Here is a 26,200-nt window from a genome sequence, read left to right as displayed (position 1 = left end):
AAATACAAAAATAATTTAGATTTAATTTTGATGAGAATGTAGATCGAGGCAAAACAAATTGTAACAAACATTCTTGAGGGTTGCATCATTTGAACTCATTCAATGCTTTGCCAAGCAATGGTAAACCCTACAGGTTGTTGCGTTTGTACGTCAGTCTTCAATCACCCCATAATTTGGAGCAGGATATTTCGAAACATGCAAAAACAGCGTTTCTGTGCAAGGAATGCTTGAATAAGTTGTCACACTAATGCACTTTATTGCACAAGTCTACTGTTACATCATCTTAACCTATGACGAAACTCACTTTTTTAAATCTGCTTTCAAATAACGTATCCATAAAAACAAATACATTTTATCCAAGTAAGCCAACTCAAGTGTCACAACCTTGCTATCATTCTTTAAAATGTGTTAAGTTTACAACGTAAAAGTCACTTCACATCAACCTCAAGGAAGCAGCAGTTTGTCGATATATAAAAGAGGCGAGGGGAGGGTACGCAAGTAGAGGGGCAATGAGGTGCGCACAGGAGACAGTGCCTACAGATGCATGGATTGGGGTAAGAGCGGATGGTGCAGTACTTGGGAGGTACAAAATCTACTAAATGTTTCTTCACAAAAAAAAAAAAACACATCAGCAAATGGAGAACGTGAAAACCACTAGAAAATGGTCAAGCCATGAACACTGCCTTTAAGTATAAAACTAGAGGCAGCAGAGGCTGGTTATAGATAGCAGGGGTCGGGTACCTTAAGTGGTTTCTTGCAAACCGAGTAGCTCATGCAAGTGGACCTCCCATTTAACATTGAGGAAACGGTTTCTATTGTATCCAGCTGTAGCTTAAGTTTTGGACACTGGACTAGATTTACAATTCCCTGGAGGAAAGCTCAGCGGCAACGTGTTCACATTTGAAGCAAGACAGGTTCGATCCTCGGGTCCGCGCTTAGAAACCTCTGGGTATTTAATCACGTTATAAATACGCAACTAAGAAAAAAATTAAAAATAAATAAATGCGCAACTAAAAACAAAAAAACAAACAATTCCTGTAACAGCACCTTGATGCCCGCAGGCTGTGTGAGCGCTTTAAAAATGCTAAAATAAATACAAATAAATACATTGGGAGAAACTACAACGGATTATCAAATCATGAAATAGAAATCACCTTTAGAACATTCCTGATTGCAATTCAGGAGATGTACAAAAACCTCATAAGTTACAGGAGAAACCATTTGATTGAAGTTAACTGACATCTATGCTAGGGTGCCCTGCCTTTAAATGGAAGATGGAAGGCATCAAACCTGGGATTTCTCATGTGGTTTGATATCAGCTTCTAATAAGTTCGGTTGTGGCATTTAGATTGTAGTGTATTAGAAGAACAAGTTACTTACACCCCGACTAACGTTCTTTCGACTGGAAGCTCCTTCCACATATTCCTTATCTTATGATATCTCAATATCCAGCTTAGATGCTTCGGAATTTATTTTTCAGCAGAGGGCAATGTGCAACGATGTCTGTCGACTCGATTTCCCTCTGAGGCCTTCGTCTCGCTGTTGACGTCACCGAAGGCATATACAGCGCACGCAGCGTCCGTTGGCTTCAGTTCTGTTTTTACGAATGTAGGATCTATTCCATACCGGACAGTTACTCCTCCTGAGAGAGCGCAGACTGCAAGAGCAAAGGAAATTCTAATGTGGGGAAGGTTGGGAGGGGCGATAAGGAATACGTGGAGGAACATCCAGTCGAAAGAACGTTACCAGGGGTAAGTAACTTGTTCTTCAAATGGATTGTGTCCTCCCACGTATTCCTGATCTTATGATGGACTCCCAAAGCAGTTATAGTATTTCTGGAGGAGGGAGTCAGAATTTTTCATGACAATTTACCAGTTCTCATAGGTCAGTGTGCACAGAATGCAACACTGCCTTACCAAATAAGCCTTCCCAGCCTGAAGAAGACTCCAAAGTAAGGTTTGGTGAAAGTATGTACGGACGACCATGTGGCAGCCGCACACATTTCTTTAACTGGTACTCCCCTCTGTAATGCAAAGGAAGTCGCCATGTCCATGGTCGAATGAGCCCGAAAGTCTTCTGGAGGAACTTTTTCCACCAGTCTGTAGCATACAGAGATTGGCAGCATTATCCATCTGGATAACGTCTGTTTAATGATTGCCATACCAAACTTGTGGCCCGAGTAGCCAACAACCAATTGGCCATTTTGTCTTAGTTTTGCCATTCTGGCGATATAGAAACTTAGTGCACGTTTAAGATCAAGCCTGTGTAGCCTCTCCTCTTCCTTCCCAGGGTGCGGAGGAGGGTAAAATGATGGTAATGTTATTTTCTGAGTCAGATGGAATTCAGATACAATCTTGGGTAAAAAGGTGGGTTTCACCTTAAGGACCATCCTTCTAGAAAATAGTGTATGGAGGTTTGCAGGAGCCTAAAGTTCACTCATCCTTCAGGCAGATGTAATGGCTACTAAAAAGATGGTTTTTAAGGTTAGCAGCCTCAAAAGGGCAGGAGAGTATAGGCTCGAAAAGGAGCACACATCAAATTTCAACACCAAGTTGAGATCCCAAACCGGGATCTAAAAAGGGAGAGGGAAAAAATTTGTCAATCCTTTTAGGAATCGTATTAGAGGAATTTGTTCCAACGGCAGCTGTACAAAGACTTACTTGCTGGCTTTCAGGCTGAAAGCAAAATCTACATTAAGTCATCCAGGAGGTCCCAATCCTTGCATCTCATGCTCTCAGAAACCATGCGTGAAGGCTGAGCGTCTTCACCTCTGGATGGAGAACCCGACCTTCCTTTTGCGAGAAAATATCTTCTTTGTGGGAGACGTATTGGAGGGCAGATGGACAAGGTCAGAGTACCATGTCCTCCTTGCCCAATGCAGAACGATTAGGATCATAGATACCCTAACTTTCTCAAATCCTGATCACGCGAGGAATGACTGGGACTGGAGGAAACACGTAGAGGAGTGGAAATTCCCAGTCCACCACAAAGGTGTCTCCAAGAGCTCCTCTTGGGGGAAATTCCCTGGAGCAGAAAGGTTTGCACTTCTGGTCGACACTAGTCGCAAACAAATCTACTTGAGCGGTTCCCCAAAAGGTGAAGATCTCTTGAAGGACTTCCTGAGCAATTTCCCACTCGTGAGAGATTATGCACTGCCTGCTAAGAGCATCCGCTGCCGTATTCTCCACTCCAGCTAGGTGAACTGCCGATAGGGAGAGCCCTTCTCGGATTGCCCAGTACCAGAGCTGCATTGCCTCTGCACAGCGGTAGTGACCCTACACCACCTCTTTTGTTAAGGTAGTACATGGCCACTGTGTTGTCCGTCATTATCAGAATGTTCTTTCCCCATACAGAGGGGAGCAAGATCTTCAGCTCTAGTCTGATTGCCCTCAGCTCAAACAGGTTGATATGTAGTTTGGACTCCGATGGAGACCAATGACCGCGGATTGTCAGATTGTTGGCGTGGGCTCCCCACCTTGTGAGTGAGGGTTCCATCAATACCGTTATCTCCAGCCATGGTTGCCAAAAAGGTTCTCCTTTCAGAATGTTCTCCTGGCAGGCCCATCACCAAAGGTCCTGTGAGACTCTGCTCGGAATCTGTAGGGGGTCTGCCATCCTTCCTGAGAATTGGGACCACTGTTTTGAGAGAGCTCGTTCTCAGGCGAGCCTCTGGCCCCAGAAAATGCAGGATGCCATGAGGCCGAGCAACCTCAGAAAGTTAAAGGCTGGGAGATGCTGGGCACTCTGGAATTTGGTGACCATCTGCAGAATGTATTGAGCCCTCACCTCTGGTGGCGAGGCTTTTCCCCAGGGATGCATCCAGGACTGCTCCAATGAATTTAAGCCTATGAGATGGTATCATGCGAGACTTCTTGAAGTTGAGTGAGAAGCCCAGTATGTGAAGGGATGGACAGGGAGTAGAGATGTTCCAGGGCCTGTTCGGGGAACTGGCCCTGATCAGCCAATCGTCCAGGTAAGGGTAGACTTGAATACCCTGCTCTCCTTAGAGTCGCTGCCACCACCGCCATTAACTTGGTGAAAACCCTTGGGGTGGAGGTCAGCGCAAATGGCAGAACTCGAAACTGATATTGAGAACCGCAAACGGAAAACCTCAGGTACCTTCTCTGCTTGTGAAGAATTGGTACATGAAAGTAAGCATCCTGAAGGTCTAATGATACCATCCAGTCCTGAAGCTGGTGGATCTGAGAAAGGGTAACCATCTTGAACTTGTCTTTCCTGAGAAACTTGTTCATGTCTCTTAAGTCCACAGTGGGTCTCAATCCTCTGCCCCTTCTTGGAATTAGAAAGTACGGAGAGTACCAACCCTCGCTCCTATCCGCTACAGGTACTGGTTCTGTAGCACCTTAGTCTACCAGTGTTAATATTTTCTGCATAAGGAGAGGATTTGGAACTTTGAAAGAACTGTTCCCCGGTGGATGACAGGTGTTTTTTTAGAAAGAGAAGGCAGTAAACCTGGGCAATTGTTTCCAATGCCCATGCATCTGAAGTAATAGCCTGCCATTCTTTCAGCTGCTGTGAGAGTCTGCCTCCCACTGCAATCTTGTGAATCAAAACCTCAGAGGTTTTTGGGCGGCTGATGCAGTGGGTGATGGCAAGGTAGCCGCTGCAGAGGCAGACTTAGTACCTCTTCCCCCGTCCAGCACAAGGGAATCTTCTTTGGCCTCTTTGAACTAACTGTCCTCTGCCTCTTCCAAATATGGAGAAATTACAAAAGGACGTACGTTCTCCAGGGTGTACCCCGTGGGGCGATTTGGGGGTTGTCTAATCGCAAAAAAATGTGCAGTTACTCCAGACTTTCATCAGCCATGCTACCAAACAAATGGGCATGTTAAGCAGTCTGGATTGTACATCTGGAGCAAATCCGCACTTCCTTAACCAGGCAAACTTAACCAGGCGCACAAATCTACAAGCCGCCATTGCTCTGCTGACACTCTCAGCGGGGTCAAGACCAGTCTGGAGGGATTCACACACAGCATCCTTTCCATCCTGGACTATGTTCAAAAACCTGTCTCGTTCTTCCTCTTTGGGATATGGTCAGCAGCCATGGATATACACTCCAAAGGGTAGGAGTGAACCTAGCCAACGTGCACGTGGCATTTGCTGACTTCAGGGCCATACTTCCAGCTGAAAAAACCTTCTTGGCTAGAGCATTGTAACGCTCATCATCCCTATCAGGAGGGATAGTAGGGCAGGCATTTTGTCTTGTGGTTGAGGTGGCAGCCTGAAGCACCAGACTCTCCGGAATTGGGTGCTTTGACAAATCATAGGAATCACTGCTCAACACCCTATATTTAGAAGCCCATTTTTTGTTGACCGCCAGATTCAATTCGGGCACATCCCAATTGGTAGTTCTTTGCTTTTGTAAAGCTGCATGAAATGGAACAAGGGTCTTCATGAGGTCCCCTGTCCAGAATATCTGTCAGGTCACCTTGTTCGGAAACTGGGCTTGGTCTACTCCATCCTATGTACTCAACCACCGTCGACATTAACTGCCTAACTGTTACTTCTACCTGTGCTGAGGTCCCCAAACCACTGACATTATTTAGGCACTCTTGAAGGTCTTTTATTCTGGATTCTTCAGATATTAGGGCCTCAGGAATGGATGGCATACACATATTGGAGGCCAAAAGGTCTTGACTCAACAGATGGTTCTGCATCCTCAAATTGAGGAAAGATTTTAAAAAGTCAGCCCTAGGTAAAGGGGTATATTTTTTTTCAATGATACCCGATGGGGTCCTGATATTCGTCGACAAAGGTGCAGAGATTGTCAATACCATCAATGTCTGCGTCGACCGATTCGAAGCCTGATGCGTCAATTACTTTTGTTTTTGTGTCGATGGCGTTGACAAATTGTCTTTTGGTGCCGACAGCATCGACGACTCAGTCCTCGAAGGCACTTTTTCTCGACTTGAGGGATCCTTAGAACGCTCGCGAGGAGTGCTGTTTGCCAGGCCTTAAGGCACACAGGTCTTATTCTTATGCTAATAGGGTCTTTCGACAGTACTCGAGGAGGGGGGGGGGGGGTCAAAGCCGCATTCTCAAATACGTTCGTCATCTTCAGCCTAAATTCTTCTCACTCAGCTGGGGAGGCTGTAACCGTTCCTGAGAGGAACTTGACTAAGATTGCGACCTATAACGCAGTTTCGAGGGTCTTGACAATGACTAATGGTGGGAACCTCTGTGATCTGGATCTTTTACCTTTCTTATGGCTAGGAAAAGCAGTTTGACTCGTCCGATGTCGGTCTTTTCAATGGAGTCGATGGGGATTTATGGATCCTACCTGCCGCAAGTTTCCCCTCGGCGATCTCTCAGAGCTTTTGAGGTCATGGACAGGCAGTCTTCACACTGCGAAGGATGAGCGGATCCCAGACACCACGAGCATATTCTGTGGGGTCTGTAACTGACATCTTCGACTTGCAGTTACAACATTTTTTTAATCCCAATTTCGGAATGGAAGACGCCAATTACAAAGCCATATCTGAGGATTTCTCGTGAAGATTCTCAAAGCAACGAAGCATACCGTATCTAAAGCGTTAGTGCGGAAATACAGAACTGAAGCCAACTTACGTTGCGTGCGCTAGATAAGCCTTCGGTGGCATCGGCATCAAGACGGAGGCCTCCGAGGCACATCAAGTTGACAGACATCGACGTGCAGGGCCCTCTGCTAAAAAATTAAAATAATCCGAAGCATCTTAGCTGGATATTGGAAATATCATAAAATAAGGAATACGTGGCAGGACACAATACATTCGAATTTTACGTTTAATCATTATAATTACCACTATACTTCGTTGAGAGCAATTCAGAAGTGCAAATTAACTTTTCAACTGGTTCAAAGAGAAACCATATAAAAAGGGTTTCCCTTGGATCCAGTTACTGGTATGTAGATATTTTGAAATCAGGTTATCAATACAATTCACAAACCAATGCCCCTACAGCCTGCTCATCCCCATGGATAGTGTGGCCCACTGTATGGGCCTTGTGTGAAAATACAAAAATTGGACCTAGGCAATTGGGGCTAGAGAAATCTACTATGTATTTGATAGACAATTTGTATCTTGAAAGAAAATGTGTTTTTATTTTCACAAAGCAATTTCAATACTGTTTCCTCCTAGAGCACAGGAGTTCATATATATTCAACATCTTCTCATTCATTTCACCATCCATACACTTTACCATTCCACACATCAAATGATCCATTTTTACAAAAAACAGGTAGTTGAACCGGATCATAAAAAAAGCACCTCAATGTACATTTTTGTTACACCTATTACAATTATTTGTGTGTAGTTAGTAAAATAGCAATACAGCTCATTCACAGGATCTACATGTGTTTCGGTCGTAATATAGCAGCCTTTTTCCAGTTAGCCCAATGTTCATCGACCTTCTTCAGGATCTAGGTAGACCTAAATTATGGTCTAAACTAATGACAATAGGTGAACGATGTCTTCTGGTACATATCTCCAACATCAATTGATGGGGGTAGTGTCAACAGAGGAGCTTATCCTTCAAACTTCTAAGTAGTAGTAGTCACCCAGAGTTGAGCCTCTACTCTCAATGATCCCGTGGTGATGGGTTGATTCCACTGGACCCCAAGCCAAAAATGAGTCCATGTTAGATGCCAGATGGTTCCATCTTGTGCAACCACTACGGGCAACAGGCGTTCGTGTTCTTCTCGGGTTGATTCTCTCTTCTCCTTGTAATTAGATATGGCGTGCACCTTCTCCAATGCAAGGCTTACTACTACGGACTAAGGAACTAATTTGCTGGACGGAGAGAGGAACCATTTGTTATTTGGCGACTCCACTTTATTGAATCAGCTTCTCTGTTGACACTACTACCCCCAATCAATGGATGTTGGAGATATGTACCGGAAGACATTGTTCACCTATTGTCATTAGGTTACACCATGATTTAGATCTACCTAGATCCTGAAGGTGGTCGAACATTAGGCTAACTGGAAAAAGGCCACTATATTACGACCAAAACATATGTAGATCCTGTGAATAAGCTCTATTGCTATTCTAACTACACACAAAGAATTGTTATAGGTGTAACAAAAATGTACAATGAGGTGCTTTTTTTATATTCAGGTTCAACTACTTGTTTTTTGTAAAAAAATGATCATTTGATGTGTGGAATGGTAAAGTGTATGGATGGTGAAATGAATGAAAAGATGCTGAATATATATGAACATGTGCTCTATGAGCAAACAGTATTTCAATTGCTTTGTGAAAATAAAAACAAAAAATGTTTCAAGATAAAAATTGTCTATCAAATACCAAGTAGATTTCTCTAGCCCCAGGTGCCTAGGTCCAATTTTTGTATTTTCGCGTATAACTTACCTGGAGGATATGCGGTATTTACAGATGCCCTTAAAATTCAAATGGGCCTTTTGTGGTACATTCGGTCCTACAGGGAAACAAGCCCTCCACGGTGCCACGTGACTCCCTATACGCCACTCGCTCCCATTCTCTCCTCCCTACCACCCAGTACAGCTGTACCCCTCTGTATCCTGCCCCCAATGTATAACTGTTCTATTACCTCTGAAAAGTGCTATGTTATGCATCTGTATTGTTGTATACCACTGTAAAGCGGTCTGCTGCTTCTTAAATCTCGGTCTGCGCTCAATGAATAACATAATAAAAGTTGTGCACCCCTGAACTAACCCTACTATAAAATTTCAAGTATACTGCATACTCGCCCTCAAACAAAAACACACACAATACCTGTACCCCAGAAGAAACCTAAATCCACCACAAAATGCACTCACAACACCCAACTTAACACCTCAGATAACTAAACCAATTACACACAAATGATCCCACACACTCATACAAACACAAAAAAATGCTTACCAATGAAAAATAAACCCAGCACGCAATGACCGCTTTTACCGGAATGAAGCTACCAACAACACAACACTCTCTAACACTTCCCTTTCTATCCCACTTAAGCCCTCCTACCCCTCCTTCCTTCCTTTTATGATCCACCTGAGAGCTTGGAGACCAGGAAAATGGCAGCAGTGCGCAACATAATCAATAGAACATAACATGCTCGGAAACAAAGATGCTCCATCATACATGCTGTGCAACAAACATTCCGGGTTCTTTCATTAAACATGGAGCGCACACATGGTTCTAGCCTTCTATGTGCTGCCACACAAAACCAACGTGCTGTTCTTCTACTGCACATACAAGTGATCAAGAGGGCAGTGCAAAAATGGGACAGAAGTTGCAAAAGGCGTCAGGAATTAGATGTTGGCAGTATTTTTCCGTTCCAATAGCACAGTGAGTAGAGCGCTCGCTTCGACATCTGTGCAGAGCCTGCTGATGCAGGTTCGAATCCCGGCAGGGCCAAACTCAGCCTTTCATCCTTGCGAGGTCGATAAATGAGCACCACACACCGTGGGTAATAAGCAGCGCTCAGATGTCTGAGGGTTTGTAGCGCTATATAAATGCAAAAATTATTATTTTCAACTCCCATCAGTTGTAACACATGGGAAATAGGGGTGATCTGCTGAGCTACCTCCAGAGCCACAGTCGGCAGCCTTCATGCAAATATGGAGTAAATATGGAGTTTGAGTCTCCAGAACTACGGCATGTGGACAAGTCGGGGTGGTACTTGCAAAGTGTTTCAGAGAAGACTGTAGTGAGCAGCTAATTCCCAGCATGTATGGAGGGCAGAGCCAGCTCAAGGTGTGATCAAGTGGTGCAGTCACTCAGGGGCACTACAAATAAAAGCAAACCGCCAGCACGTGACACATTACATTGTGTGAGCTGGTGGCGCCCTTTACATGACTCAGTCATGTAAAGTGTCAAAGACTTTCTATTAGTGAAACACAGAGGTGCGGCGTGATTCGGGTTGCACCTCTGTCACTCACTAATAGAAAGTCACGGACTGACAAAAGGAAGCCGCCAGCTCACACAATGTTATGACACTTTGTAGTAATTAGCTCGTGGCGCACGAGCGTGGAATTATACACGTAGAGTTCCACGCTCGTAGTCCTAATGTTCGAACTTTGTTTACCTTTGGTTGTGGCCGGCTCGACTGTTGTAAGAGCAGGGAGCAGTTGCACGGCCGGCTGCGGGTTGATCAATAAAGGTATCGCTTAACCTCTAGTGTGTCCTCCAGTTATTACACTGGCGACGAGGGATCAACCCTTGGACCCACGCGCCTGAAGCGCCGGCCGTGCTGCCCTGCCACCGGAGACCATCCGCCTTCCTATCCAGTCCCGAACAAACAAAGCCATTGAGTCCCCTTCCAGTCACAGCGCTGCCATTCGTCGTGTGCCCGGACCCTCCCCACCATTTGGAGAAGGAATGGAACCACCTGCACCTGTGGTTACCCCATCAGCACCCTCCACAGAACCTTTAGCGCACCCCACAGAACCTTCCGGCACTGTAGGTGCTTCAACCGCAGCCCTTTGACCCACGGATGTCAAATCAGCATCCCTTGGTGTCGAACTGTCACCAACCTCGTCAGAGATCACAGGAGGTAGAGGCACAGGAAAATCATTACCATGGCCCCACTCAACGTCACCTTCGCACGAGGCCTTTTCTCCATGCATGCACTACTACGCCTGCCCTTTTCACGATAACTACCCGCTTTACACTCCACCTGGTGCGGTCGTCGCTCGTGGCGCACGAGCATGGAATTCTACACGTAGTGTTCCACGCTCGTAGTCCTAATGTTTGAACTTTGTTTACCTTTGGTTGTGGCCGGCTCGACTGTTTTAAGAGCAGGCAACAGTTGCACGGCCGGCTGCGGGTTGATCAATAAAGGTATCGCTTAATCTCCAGTGTGTCTTCCAGTTATTACACACTTTACATTGTGTGAGCTGGCAGCTCCCGCACAGGGCGCTGGTAGACCTGGGGCTGGCACTGGTGGAGGGGCTAACGTCAGTTTGCTGTAAGATCCAGGTCTGGCGGCCTGACGCTAATTTCAACCACATCAAGCAAGTCCTTCTAGATATTAATAGCATTCTCAGATCTTTGGGTGGACCCATGACTGCAGACCATGCCTTAAGACTGAGGCCTCAACATAACCAATTACTCTTCACTAGATGCATAGACTTGGGGTGTGTCAGATTACCAAGATCAAGACTACCGAATGGTGTAGGTTTAACCCATCTTTTCCTGATAAAGTTAAAGAAAAAGTAATGTAATCCGTCAGAGGTAGCAACAGTTTATGCTGTGCGGTATTAATCCTTAGCAAAGCGATCACGTGGTTCCTTGAGAGTCAGCATGTGTCCAATTTAAAGAGGGCACAGTGCACTGCTCATCCGTTTCCAAGAGAGAAAAAGTACTCTGAATCAAAAAAAATGCCAAAGACTCAAACAACGGCTGCCAGAAAGCGATCAGACAGAATTTCCATAAAAACAGAGTAATCCCCCAGATTTTTTTTTTTTTAAAACAATGGCAACACCAATGTCAGGTAGGATGAGAGGAGATGGAGTGCAGAAAAAAAAAGAATGTTTATCTTCAAGGAGAACATAAACTTAAGTCATGTGAGAAACACGATGCTCATAGAAAGCAAAAAAAAATTAAACATTCCGACTAGTGGACGGTTTTTTGGGTGGTTAATGTCCAGTTTCAGAAAATTATGGAACACGTTATGAAAAATAAATAAAGGAAGATCGGGATTCAGAGAAACAATGATGGCGCACGCACAGAAGTACATGCTGGAATATCAGAGATTCAGCAAATACGCCTTTGTTCAACACATTTTCTATTATAACTTAAGCTCCCTTTTCATCCATTCCTTGCTATGTCAAAAAATAGGGTGGTAAGCGCAAAACAATTGGATAGAGTCACAGGGATTAAATGGACAAAATGTACCTTTAGACACTGTTGAAAAACAGAACAGGATGGCAATAATTAAAACAATGACATGTATATTTTAAAACTCAAGGCAAAATGGTTTATAAAGCAGTTACATGCATTGAAAAAGTAGAACAACGAGACGATTATATTTTTACTTGCTCCCTTCATTGGTCAATTAAGATGAAAGCGGTCATATTTTAGCGCATTAATTTTCGAAATATTTGTTTTTTAATGTGCAAACTAAAATCGTTGCTTGGACAATGTCCTGTTTTGGAATCACTTTTGAAACGTCAAGATGCGCACTTCAAACAGCTTGGCAGTTTAAATATATCTTTTTTTTTAATCGTATCCCTATTTGTAGCCGAAGACCTCTGCTCCGGTATTCAAATGCAGCACTTGCCAAGCAGCGAAGACGGAGATGCTTCCCTTGAAGGAGTCCCCTCCGAGTTTCAGATTTCACATTTATGTGAAAGGGCGGGGAAGCACAGTTAGAAATGATCCAAGGGTGCAGAGAAAAATATTCCACTGGCTAAATCTAGCTGGAAAATAACAAACGCAGCATAACGTTTGATCCACACAGCCCTATTATTTTTTCTCCTAATAAATTACCTCTCTCTCAAAGTAGAACACGCGGTTACTACGAGTGTTCCCTAAGCGCTTCTTTCATCACATATTAACCTTTATAAATCATCTGGTATAACCTAACAGAATGGAAGGATGCTACATCTCATGTGTATGGCACGTACACTGCAGGCTCAATTCTGAAGTCCGGGAAATCCTGCCAAAGTGTTGGTATGGAGCCCAATGACACTTGATTTTAGCAACACGCTGAAAGCAAGTGTGAGGTACGAAAATGGCAAAATGCTGCATACTTGAAATGCACGGCTAGCGAGACGTCTGCATCTTTGAAGATCTATCCGGGCCACCCTGTGCTGTTGTAGATCACAACGTGGTCGTGGAAATGTGGTGGGGACCGGTGCCAGTTTCAAGCAACTTATTTTCTAATCTCAGAACGAGGCATGTGAGAAAGCAATAGGAGCTCATATGTCACCATATATTCCGCATTTCTTTGGTAACGTAAGAAGCAGTATACCAAAAAACTACACCAGAGAAAACAGGTGGAGGGGAACAATTTCACATTTAAAACGTGGCTAGACTAACAATCCGTGGCAAACGTTATAGTCTAGTCCGCTGCTTAAGCCGAAAAATGACCGTTTTTTGTGGCGACATTATTGCATGGAACATGCAGGGACACCCCCGCAACCCCCAAACTTTTTTTTTTGTAATTTTTTTTTTGCCCCTGTCCCCATATATATGGTCACCCAAATAATATCGCCACAACATTTTCCCGGAGATATTATTGACGGCGACCATATATATGGGGATATTATTACCGGATACCCTTCAAAGTGCATTAGCTCATCAATCCAGCCCTTCTGACATTGTCCTGCAGGCCAGACCTAGCCTGAAACCACACAACCACCTATTTGGTCGTGAGCATGACAAACATGATGCTATTTCTGCAACAATGGTCAAAACGGGTACTACCTGTTTTCATGGGGACTGCCACTTGTCCCTGGTGATCAGTCAAAAACGGGATTCACTGGTTGGAGTCTCCTACAAGCAGGGATCCAGCTAAGATTGTGGTCCTTACTTTTGATGGGAGAAAAAAAAAAATCTCCTTGACTGTGGCATTAGGCAAGTAAAATTAAAAAGCTCTATTTTTGTTAGCACTTTGTGCCCAGTATTGACCGTCAATGGAGTTTTTTTTCATCCTATATGGACTCTTTCAAGATAATAATGGTGCTCCTCTGCCTGACGTGTTGCCCAGGCTTCTGGTCTACATACAATCTAAACAGCAGCGGAGGCTGCAATAAAGAAAAGATAACTGCCCATCTGTAAATAGTGTTTTATTTGCCTAATTTAAGAGAGTAAAACGGACCTTCAGGCCTTGCCATATGAAAAACTTAAACACTCTTCCCAAAAGTAATGTTACAACCAGGCAGACGACGAGCCTTCCATCTCTTTCAATGTTCTCTCTATGACTAGCAGTAAAACAGATTTCCTGCTGTATCGCTCCATTTGTATCCTGAAAGTGACATGCCCCAATACTGCTGTGATAGGTCAATGGGTTAATCTGTTTGTGGAAGTATACAATTTCTACTTTTCATGTCGACGAATACTCATTTGTAATTCAACCTTAAACTCCTCGGCGTGCTCAGCTGACTTGCTACGGATGTACCCTTTGAGTTATGCCAAAGGTTTTCCACTTTCCTTAAAGGTCTGTGGCTCAGACAGTCTCAGCAAATCCCTGAGGCCTGGGTACTAATCTCTCATAGCATCTACACTCTGGTATTGTCTCTTGGACACCAGGAGAGGATCTATGAGACGGGACAAAGTCTATCCAACGGACCAGCAATGTACTTCTTGCATCTTAACACTGGGCGTTTCAGATATTTGGTAAGCTTTCTTTTTCACCAGGATCCTCATGTGTATATGCTCCTGTGGAGCAAAACAAACTCTCCTTTTTAATATTGCAAAACCTGGGGTTTCACCCTAAGTAACTAAGGGTAATCCAGATGTGGGCCAAGGGCTCAGTTTCACCCCACGAAGGCCCCAAAGCATGTATCAGGGGTTTCTGGTGGTACTCTTTTTCAAAGGAGACTTGCTGGGTGGGACCAGACTGAAATGTAAATATTTCTCATCTGAAGGCTGCAGTTACCTAAAACATAGTTGTAGACCCTCCAGAGAACATTGCATTTGACCCACGTTCGTTCTCAAAGAGGGGCTGCCACACTCCTCTTCAAACTCTCCTCTGTATCAACACAGGGTGTCAAGCAGTCGACTACCTGCTGAGTACCAGCAGCAGCTCAAAAGCTTGGGTTGGCTGGAGAACTCTGACCTCTAAGCAAAGCCTTCACAATCTGTGTCCGATGGCATTTCTCAACAGTCTAATTCTGGATTCCATAAACATCCTCGTCAGTCATACACATCGGGTGCACAGCTTGTTGCTCCTCTAATTTTCCCAGATTGACCTTGCATTGTTTTACTACTGTTACAGCTGCTTCTGCACTATGGATGCGAAAGAGCGGTGACGACCACAGTTTTCATAAGTCCTTCTGTTAGGTACCTTCCGAGGCAAGTCGATCTGTCAGACATAGAAGACAGATGAGCGCATGTGGTCTTCTAGAGTTCGTTTCGGTATTTTAACAGCTTTTAGATGCAGACTAGTCATATGCGCCTTCTGCAGAACTTTGTGAGACATCCCAATCACAATTTCTAATTCAAGGTTACCAGTTAAACTCACTGATGTGCATGCTGCACAGATCTGTGCACTACCTGCAGTCCCCGGAGGGCAAACCCAGTGAATTAGTTCAGTGGGTTAATGGACATCCCACAGAGCTATATACTAGCCTGTTGGTTAGAGGTTCCAATCCCAGTATGTTTGGCAGGAGGCTATGCCTGCTGCCGAAATGTGTGCCTAAACTACTGATTCTAGGTTTGAGTCCCGGTAGGGGCAAAAGGAATCTTTAATTCCATAAATGGATAAGATAAATGCCTCTGATGTGGATTTTGAACTCCCTGTAAACAGTACTGGGAGGGCTGCATATTGTTTTCCTTCTAGTTTTTTTACCTTGGTGTTTTTTGTTGTTGTAAAGTGTTGCATTGCATACTTCCCCAAAAAAGGAAAAATGCAAGGAAGGTTAATGGTATGAACACTGCTCATTCATTCCACTTAATTAGAACAAAACACCAAATCCACATTTTATGTCCAGTCACAGGTTGTGATTGATTTCCACCTGCTAGGGAAACATCCTATGTTTTGATAAATTGTCAAGACCTTCAATAAAAAGATTACGCAGGAAAGTTAAGAGGGATAATCCTCCTGACTTTCAGAACTATCTAGGCCTTAATCTTGATTCCCAAAGACTCCTCCCCCAACTCTCCCCGGATTAAAGTCCCCCCACCTCCGGCATGGCCACTCTATTCTCCTCCCCCTGGTAATTTTCAGGGGGGATTCCCCTCTTGCACGCCTGCCTCCATCCCCACAACTTTCCAGCCCCATCACTGAGTGCAAAATCCAGCCTGCCAGGCTAAAGCCCAACATACTGTGCATCCGTGTAAATGGGACACTCTTGTCGCAAATGCTTTAAATGACAGGAACTTTCCACCAGGACACCTTGTTTTGTGAAGTGGTGTAAGCCGACAGGGCCGCCAGATGTACTTTAATGGAGTTGAATACTAGGCCGGAGTCTAGTAGGTAAAGCATGTAATGTAGAATGTTAGCTGGGGAACATTCTGTTGGGTTTAGCGTTTTTTGACCTGCACCATATCACAAATCTCTTCCACTTATTGAATAGCAGTGTCTCGCGTTGGGTTTTTGTGCCTCCTTTAGGAAATCCATACACTTTTGTGGAAGATTCAAGTGGGCACATTCTACGACTTCAGGAGCCAGGCTGCCAAGTTCATAGATTGAGGGCGTGGGTGGAGGGATGCTCCCTTGTGTTTAGCATGTTGTACAGATACAGGAGTTTGATTGGGTCGCACATCGCCAGTTTGAGCAGATGTGGAAAGCAAGGTTGTCTCGCCCACATAGGAGCAACCGGGATTAGAGTCACTTGTTCCTGGTGCATCTTGTGCACTGTTTTGCTGAGTGGTTTCAGGGGAAAAGCGTAATCAAATTTCCCTGACCAGTTCACCCATGGGGCGTTCCCCCTTTGACCCTGGTTGGGGAAACCCGGACTCCAAGTCCGGGCATTGGGCATTATGGTGACCCCATAGCGAGAATATTCCGTCTAGGATATCTGTCGAGTTGCCACTCGTGTTCTTCTAGTAGAGGGTGTTTGCTTAAAGTGTCTGCCATATAATTGAGCTCTGTTGGAACATGTTGGGATATCAGAAACATGTTCCACTTGAGTGCCCATCTCCATATTTTCTGGGATAGCTTGGATGGACTTGGAGAGTGTGCCTCCCTGCTTGTTCAGATAGAACATGGCAGTGGTGCGGTCTCTCAGGACCGGCACCGTCTGACCCTGGAGAGGATGCTGAAAGGCCTGACCCTGGAGAGGTTGCTGAAAGGCCTGCTGAGCCTGAAGGACTGCCAAGAGCTCCAGGAAGTTGATATGTCTCTGGGCAGTAGCGTGTGCCCACTGTCCATGGGCTGTGTCGAGAGGTCTGTAGTTAGAATCACTTGAGCTGGTGGAGCGCGAAAAAGGTTTTCATTTTAAACAGGTTGTCCTTGGACCACCAGCGAAGAGCCTGGACCAGGGTTAGCTAAACAATCACTAGATCGTCCCACTGGCCAATTGCCTGAGACCACTGTTTCGCTAACCATTCCTGCATTGGACGCATGCGTGAGGAACCAAATAAATGCAAGAGGCCATCATCCCTAGCAAGTGCATTGCATACCGTTATCTGGTGACTGACCTTATATTTTTTGTACTCTCTCGTTTGAGGGGAAGCCAGATACTCTGTTTAGGACAGCCCCCAGGAATTGTTTTATCTAGCTGGAGACTAGATCTGATTTTTTCTCGTTGATGGAGGAACCCAGTTTGAAGAGGAGGTTTATTGTTTTTTGCATACTTACCTAGCAAATTTGTGAAGATTCCCCAGTGATTAGCCAGTTGTTCAGATAAGGGTATACTGGGATGGACTATGTGCAGGTGTGGCTCCAACTACTGCGAGCACCTTGGTGAACACGCTTGGTGCTGAGGCGATGCACAGGCATTTTCTGTGCATGGGTGCAATGAAATATGAAAGTATGCATCTTTCATGTCCAATGTCGCCATGCAGTCTCCTTGTTTCAGGAGCAGAATCACCTCCTGAAGCGTGTTCCTGAAAAAGTTTTGTGGTTCGAGATATTTGTTTGTGGGGTGCTGCAGATGTTAAGGTCTTTTTTTGGCACAAGGAAGTATGTTGAATAGATACCCTCGTTTACCTGGTTTGCCGGGACGATTTCTATTGCGTCCTTCTCGAGAAGCGCCTTTATTTCCTCCAGCAGTATGGCTCTTCTGCTGTCAGTTTCTTTTGTCTTGGCAAGTATGGTGGTATGGTGGTTTCTGAAGCAACTCAATGCAGTACCCGCCTGTCACGGAGGACAACACCCACTTGTCCAATGTAATCCCCTCCCAGGCGTGAGTGAATTGAGTGATTCGGTCTCCTATTGGAGTGGCATGGGAGGGGACCTGAAACGGCATGTGATTGCTTGTGAGGGGATGAGCCTCTCCCAGGTGAGGTTCTGCCTCTCTTATTCCGTCTTTGAAAGCTGGACGAGGAACCTTGACCTTCTGACTGGCCCAAGTACGAGGACTGTCCTCCTTGAGAGTAGTCCGGGGAACATTGTGAACCCTGGCCCCAAAATGTCTAAAGATTTTGGGGAACCACGTTGGAAATCAGGTCTGTTCGTTAACCGCCCAAGGGATTTGAGAGTGTAGTCCTCTACCCACTTTTCCAAATAAAATGTTTGGCTCTACCGGCATGTTTAAGAGGGTTGCTCGAGTCTCCAGCCTAAACCCTTATTGCCTAAGCGAGGCATACGGCTTAATGAGTGCCCCCCCCCTGCTACAATGCGTTCTGCGTTACCCGCCACATCCAGATAATTTTTTCAGAATGCAGTGGACCACGAAAGGGACCATTCGCTCTTGCACTAGTGGAGGGACTCCTTCCTTGCCCTTCTGCGGCCATAGGGCACAAAGCCCTGGCATAAGCAGAGGTGGGGCTATTGCAAGACACACTTGAACTCCATTTTGTGCACCCTCGACTCCATCTTTAGACTAGGCCGCATTCTGGTATGCAAAGTCTCCTCTCAGCAGCGCCGCGCACACATGGGGCGCCGACAGCCCCCACCTTTTTCCTCCCGCGCCTGCACCTCCCAAGCCAGACCTGACAGCTATCAATTCCAGCCCCTAAAGGTTACCCAAGGGGAAAGACCCCCACACCCGTCACCTCGCTAGTGACCCAAAAAAAGAAAGTGCAAACATACGTGTACAATTTATAGGCCTCTCTTAAAACTTAAAAGGTGTAGTAATGATCATTATTCACTGTATGTCTAGGATAAGTGTGTAGATTAGTTAACCAGAACCAGCCGCCTCGCCATACCTGAGCCAACCTTCACCTCACACTGACAGGCCCAGCTGAAGCACGTGATGTCCAACCTCCCGCCAAGTCGTCAGCCAATCTCGTGGAACCGGCCCCTTACAGTGCTATACTCGCACCCCTTCCCTTACCAATGAAAATGCAACTTGTAGACTGTATAGAAATCGTCACTGATGACTCTAACCCTTTAAAATGTATTGTTTGCCAGAATGCTCTCAAGGCAGCAGAGTTCTCTGGATGCTGAATTTTATATAAACCTTTGCTGACTCTCCAAACCAATCTCTTGGTCTCATTCCCTACTGGGATGTGGCCTTTATTCTGAGTTTTTGTTGGTTAAGTGGGGAGGGAGTGCCTTCACTTGGTGACCCCCTAGGACGTGATTTGAGGGTGCACTGAAAGATACCCCTGTGTTATGCGGCGAGATCCAGGACGCCCCCCAGCAAAACCATTGCCTCCTGTGGCTGACCAGTGCAACCACAAAGAGGTTGCAAGGGTCCCGGCCATTGCAAATACCAGACCGATTGCCAGGGCGGGTCATGGCTTGGTTGGGGTGCGGCCACTATTGTGGCTAGACCATGACCAGAGGGTCTCTGATCACCCCAGACACACTAGTATTGGTTACGAGAATCTCAAAGGAGGGAAATCTAAAAAGAAGGTAACCGGTATAAAGGTAACGTTGAGAGAATGGTGGGGAGTAAGATTTATGGCCTAGAGCTTGTGCAAGTGTAACTGGTAGGCTTTTTCTTCCCTTTTCTTTATATGGCCATTAGGTTGTGAATATAGAAGTAACTGAATATGGGAAGAGTACGGGAACCTAGCTCCGAAAGGGGGTGTAAGGCGGCACAGCGCAGCATTGTCTCGACCAGTGCAGAAAATAAGTGGAGATAAAATAGAAAAAACGTAGGAGTCTTGTGTAGTGACTAGGCTCGAGAGATATTAAATTCTTTTTCTTGTAAGCATAACTCTTTTAGAGGTCAGCCCCGAAGGGGCTCAGGGAAGGGGGACAGAGTGATTGGGAGAAGAATATGGTAGTGTGAACAAGGTTAGGGTGGGGGTCCAGCTAGAAACAGAGCAATTCTATGTTATATATATTAACTGTCATTCAAGTCAATTGTGTTGGTATGTCCAATAAGTATGTGTGTAATTGTCATATTGACTTAGTGTAAGGTCTGTTTTTGTTCATGTGGAGTCGAGAAGGTGTAAGTGAAAAGATTTTTTTTTTTTTTAAATTTAACATTGCACAGTGTTTATTGAGGTGTTCTAAGCTAGACAGAAACATTTCTCAAACTGTATTTGTGACGTACAACACGTACATGACTTGAGTGGGGAGCCATGAGGGGAGATACACCATTAGACCATATTTGCCAGCACCTCCCCCTGTACAGCGAGAAACTGAAGAAATACCATGATCAGTAGCTCACTGAGATAAAGGGAGAGGGATCGTCCCAAGTATGGCCTGAAGGAGGGTCCTTTAATAAACTAAGTGAAGTGGGGAGTGAGCGCCTTCAGTAGTGACAGTTGGATACGCCTCTAGACTCACTGCAGGAGAGGTATTAATTGGGCGGTGGACTTTTTGTCCCCCAGGATATCCTCCACAACGTCTTTGTCGACCTTTGTTTCCTGAGTGTTGATATTGAAATGTTACGCCGCCTTTATTAGCAGTTGGTTGTACTGGAGTTGGTTGTCAACTGGCAAATCTGGTCCTGATCTGGCGACTGCACTATGTAAATGTCATCATCATCGTGGAACTGGTCTTGGTCATAAAGGTCCCTTTGAGACCCAGCTTGGTCGTCATAATAGGAGTCCTGCGATGGGTCTTGGTATTGAGTGGTGTCTTGGAATGCCGAGGCCAGAGTGCCTAGAGCAGAGGTACTCGGCTGTCGCTCGTGGAGAGACTTTTTGGCAAGGGGTGGCTCAGCGGATGCCCCTGGCCGTGAGGCGTCTGAGAACAGTCAACCGATCGGGGCGTTTGTACATGAAATCCACGAAACAGGACATTCTTCCATAAATGTTATTAAATTGTTCTGGTGTAAAATGACATGAGGGTGGGAAACCTGAGATGATAGGGCCCTGAGAGGGAGCGACATCCTTAGTAGGGGTGGGCTGGGAGGGAATGGTATCATAGCCCCAGAGAAGGCGTTTATGGGGTTAGAAAACTGTCTGGGTGTCTTTTTGGGCCAAGGGCGTCTTTTTGTCCATTAGGTTTTAAAAGACCAGTTGGGCAAAAATAGAAGAAGGGGGATGATGGAATAAACATTCTCTAAAAGAAATCTCTGTAAAAGAACCTCCCCCCTCGCTCCCTACTGTAATGGGCTGAAGCCCGAAGAGGCCCATAAGACCGCGTCTGGTCCTGGACCGATCAGTCTTCGACGATGCGAGTGTTCGTCAGGAGCCGTTGAGTGGTTGAGCAGTCGTGCGGTGTAGAGAACAATTAAGGAAAGGAAGAATGTCTACAATTAAAACTGTAGTAAATAAAAGGCATCAGCCTGGAAGAGAACTCACCATTTGCGACCGACTTCGATGGCGGAAAAAAACAATCCGAGGACCCTAGACGCGTGAAGGACCATGGGTACAGTACACGTCACCAGGGATAGTATTACTAATCACGCCCTGTCGACGTCCGTTTGAGTTTCAAAAATCTTGTAATACTCTGCGACTTCCACTAGATGTCTGACTATGCAGAGCATGTGATCTAAGCAGATCCACAAGCTCCAGGAAAAAAAATGGTATATATCTCAATCAAACTTAAAGCTCCGACTACCTACCAAGGGATACCAGGAGAAGGCAGTCATTTTCCTGGAGAGAACATTGTATAAAAAGACTGCTTTGAAACATGAAAATCAATGGTAGGGCGCGATTCCCCCTGATGTTTATGTTTAAAGGCGCATTTGGTTTAAAGGCACATTTGGTTATTTAACAATCCGGAAATGGGAGAAAGGAGCAACTCTCCTAAAAGAAGGAACTTTGTGTTAGTTTACTCTTTAGGATTATAATGTGAGGGATTGAAGTAGGTTGTAGGTCTTGACACAGGATGGTGGTTTATTCTTTGACGGACATCCAGACAGACCCTTTTAGTATTTGTTTTAAGGCAGGCAAACCACTCTTGGAAGTTTGGGATAGCGAGGACTTCTTTGCTAACATGTATAATAAAAGTTATACCCAAAAACATTCTATTGAAGGTGGTGAAGGTTTTGGGTGTGTGTAATCGAGCAGTGTTTATTGAGAGGTATGCAGGAAAGTGGACCATACAAAGAATACACTACTATTGCCGTCGCATTTGAGGCTCCACTTGCTTTATGTTGGTAATACCTTCAAATGTGGGGCTGTACTGTACACAACACATGGTAACACTCTTAACTATTTGGGTGGGTATCTAAGAAATGAAATGCTCACTTCTGATATGGGGCCTTATATGTTTTAATCATACAGCAGGGCTGACTTGGTCTTTATTCCTTGTGAGGTTAATAAAATATGTTTATTAGAGTCTGTTGGAGGAATATGGAATGAAGCGCTATATAGATACCAAATTATCCTGCCATATATGCGATTCATTAACTGGAATTGGATGGTATTCTGGAGGTATTTTAGGCAGCACTTGCCATACGATGGCTGCAACTGGACATGAGGGCTTCACCCTACATGCAGAAACATGATCATACATAAGACAATGCAGAAGACATTCATTGGTATTATTGGGGAATTCGAGTCCGTTATTGGCATATGATGGACGCAACTAGACCTGTAAGGCTGCACATTTAGTGACTGACGCATTTAAGGTATTAAGTGACATTGGGGCATTTGAGGCTGTGCTTGCACACAACTGCAACACCTGTGCAAATAAAGTTGTACCTTTAAAATAAAAAAGTGCTGCATTTGTGCCAGCACAACAATATATTTAATTTAAAAGGCAAACCCTTTAATTTTGTTGAAGCTTATTTTTTCCCCCTTATTTATCTTTCCTCTCTCAAGGGATATATAGTTATATTTTATTTGGCAACTGCTCCCACTGACCACTCTCCAGCAGACGGATGTTCCGGCAGTCGAAGTTGATGGTAAAATAAATGGTACTGCACGTTCTCTGCAGAGAAGCTCCAAACTAATCACGCAGGTCCCTTAACTCCATCACTGTAGTGCTTGGCTTTGCACAGCAAATGGCCTAAAAGCCTTCAAAAAGCCCATTGGCCATATAAGGAGTATCTCTGCCATCGGGGCGGCGGGAAGTTGGGGGGGGAAGGGGCAAGTCGGGGAGAGGGGCGGGTAACAGTCCAGCTATGAATCCCTGGCTTGGGAACAGCGGTCCCCATTCCTCAAGGGAACCAGTTTGCGGCCGACCAGGTTTTAAAGTTATGGGGCATTACTTGTTGCTTGGTATTTCAACATTTTCATCCAAGAACCACCAGTTTGTTTTGAGACAGCAAAAGCCAGATTTGGATCTCACATTGTGCCACTGGATGCATTATGCAGCCGGCTTCCTTTCAGAGCACCAATAAGCTCACCACATCAAGACACTGGAAAAAATCTTTGGGTTGTGAAGCAAGGAAAGCCAGCGTCATGCTTTTGAATCTGCTCAAAACACTAAAGCACTGAAATTGTTATGTTGCATTTGTATAGGGCCTTATGTACCATTGGAATGATCGCAAAGCGCTGTGGGTTGAACGCCCTCGGGGACCGTGGTCCGTATCAGTGTAAGGAGTAGTGTAGTATATAGTGCTTGGGTGCACATGGTATGTGTGCAGCCGTAATGGTTTGCGCAGGTTGGCTGCATTCTAATGCTGTGTAGTGCTGTGAATGTGAGATCAGTGTAATGTGCGCAGCAAGGAGGGTGGTCTCAAGAGTTTGCATTCGGTCTGCCATGGGGCCTGTGTGAAAGATGTGTGCCGCTAGGCCGCTTTTTTCGTGGGGGTATCGCTGCATTCTACCAGGCTTTTGGGGTGTTGTATGAGCGATGTAGGTATGTGTGCAGCTAGGCCGAATTGATTAAGGAACAAGTTACTTACCTGTAACTGTTGTTCTCCAGCATGGGTCTGGCATGGATTCACATGCTCATATATATTCCCCGTCGTCAGGCTGGGAATCCTCGGTAAAGAAAAAACCAGTATCAGTTTCGTTTCTGATCTGTCTTTCGTAGCAGTAACCAATCACTGGTCTCTGCGTCATACTGACCACAGCCAATGACTGCCCTCTACCTAAGCACCGCCTCTGGCAGCCATCTTCAGATTTGGAAGCACGTGAAGTGGCAGTATGACCAAGTGAAGAGCCGCAGAGGGGTAGGCGGGAGGGTTCGCATGTGAATCCATGCCAGACCCATGCTGGAGAACAACAGTTACAGGTAAGTAACTTGTTCCTTCTCCAGCATGGGGTCTGGCATGGATTCACATGCTCATGAATAAAGAATACATAGCAGTACACACATGCACAACCACGGGAGGTGGCAAAGGCTCAACATTAAGCATCACATCAAACTCAACATTAAGCATCTTACCTCCTCACCAGGCTCACCTTAGGCAAACAGGTTGCGCAGCACTGCTTGGCCGACCCTGGACTCCTCCCTGGAATCCCGATCGACGCAGTAGAATTTCGTGAAGGTGTGCGTCGACCTCCACGTAGCAGCCCTACATATGTCCAGCAGGGGCACACCAGAAAGGAACGCCGTGGTAGCTGCGATCGCTCTGGTGGAATGGGCTCTCGGACGGCCAGGCAGCGGTCGGTTTGCCAACCGATGACAGTACATGATACAGCCGGAGAGCCATCTGGAAATGGAAGCCTTCGAGAGAGCCTTCCCCTGATTGACAGGTCCAAAGTTCACAAAGAGTTGTGACGTCTTCCGAAAACACTTCGTGCGGTCCACGTAGAACTTCAGCGCTCTAGCCACATCCAGCGAGTGCAAAGTCCTCTCAGCCGGCGACGAAGGTGACGGGAAGAACACAGGCAACACCAAGGGTTCGTTGAGATGGAAGTCCGACGGCACCTTGGGCATGAAGGAGGGGTGCGTCCTGAGCACTACCCTCGTGTCGTGAAAAGTCAAGTACGGGGCCTTGCAGGAAAGGGCCTGGATCTCTCCCACCCGTCGTGCGGAGGCGATGGCCACAAGAAACGCTGTTTTCCACGACAGAAACTTCAACGGGGCCGAGTGCAGAGGCTCGAACGGAGGTCCCATGAGCTTGGTCAGCACCACGTTGAGCTCCCACGTCGGGGCCGGAGCCTTCACCGGCGGGAACGATCTGAACAGTCCCTTCATGAACTCTTTCACCAGACGATGAGACCACAAGGACGTCCGCCCCGTGGTTCTGGTGTATCGGGAGATCGCAGCAAGATGAATCTTGATGGACGCGTGTGCCAGACCAGCTTTGGCCATCGTCAGCAGGTACGGCAGTACCTGAGGAGCCGTAACCCGTAGAGGGTTAATCTTCTGTGCGTGGCACCAGACAGAGAACCTCTTCCATTTGTGTCTGTAGCATTTAAGAGTCAAGGACGCCCTGGCCTTTGCAAGAACCTCTCTGCAGTCGGCCGGTATGTCGTATCCTCCAAACTCTAGCGCTGCAGGAGCCAGGCCTGCAAGTTCAGCGATTTCGGGTCGTGGTGGAGGATGGCGCCTCCTTCCCTGGAGAGTAGATCCGCGTCCACCGGCAGCTTGATTGGCGGGGACGCTGACAAGTCCAGAAGGTCCGGGAACCATATCTGCCTCGGCCACGCAGGTGCGACGAGGATCATCGTGCACCGTGACCTCTTGAGCTGGTTGACGAGCCGGATTAGCAGTGGCAAAGGAGGGAACGCGTAGAGGAACAGGCCCTCCCAGGGGAACGAGAAAGCATCGCCCATGCTCCTCGCCTGGGGAAACCTGCTGGCGAACCTCCGGCACTTGGAGTTCGTCGCCGTCGCGAACAGGCCGATCTGGGGTGTGCCCCACCGTCGGAAGAGGCGATCCACTAGATCCTGCCGTAGTTCCCACTCATGGCACGAGCGCAGCTCCCTGCTGAGTGAGTCGGCGATGGTGTTTTTTATCCCTGCCAGATGAAACGGCACTAGAAACATCCTTTGGGCGACAGCCCAATGCCACAGGTCCTGCGCCTCCTTGGACAGTGCTGGGGACCTGGTTCCGCCCTGTTTCCTGATGTAAAACATGGTGGTGGTGTTGTCGGTGAAGATCCTCACCACCTTGCCCTTGAGGGACGGAAGGAAGGACCTGAGGGCCCAGAACACTGCACGGAGCTCCAGGACGTTGATATGGAGGGACTTCTCCGTCGGGAGCCAAAGGCCTC

The 26,200-nt window shown here is 46.1% G+C and overlaps 1 protein-coding gene across 1 annotated transcript in view; it reads right to left on the bottom strand.

The window, feature by feature from the left end:
• PPP3R1 (protein phosphatase 3 regulatory subunit B, alpha) overlaps positions 1-26,200 on the bottom strand; it is a 575,346-nt gene that overhangs the window by 452,248 nt on the left and 96,898 nt on the right. The gene's annotated exons all lie outside the window — the stretch shown is intronic.

This window comes from Ambystoma mexicanum, chromosome 4q (genome assembly GCF_040938575.1).
Source record: "Ambystoma mexicanum isolate Mex_15411 chromosome 4q, UKY_AmexF1_1, whole genome shotgun sequence".
In the NCBI taxonomy this organism is placed as follows: domain Eukaryota; kingdom Metazoa; phylum Chordata; class Amphibia; order Caudata; family Ambystomatidae; genus Ambystoma; species Ambystoma mexicanum.
This window is presented reverse-complemented; position numbering and strand designations above follow the sequence as displayed.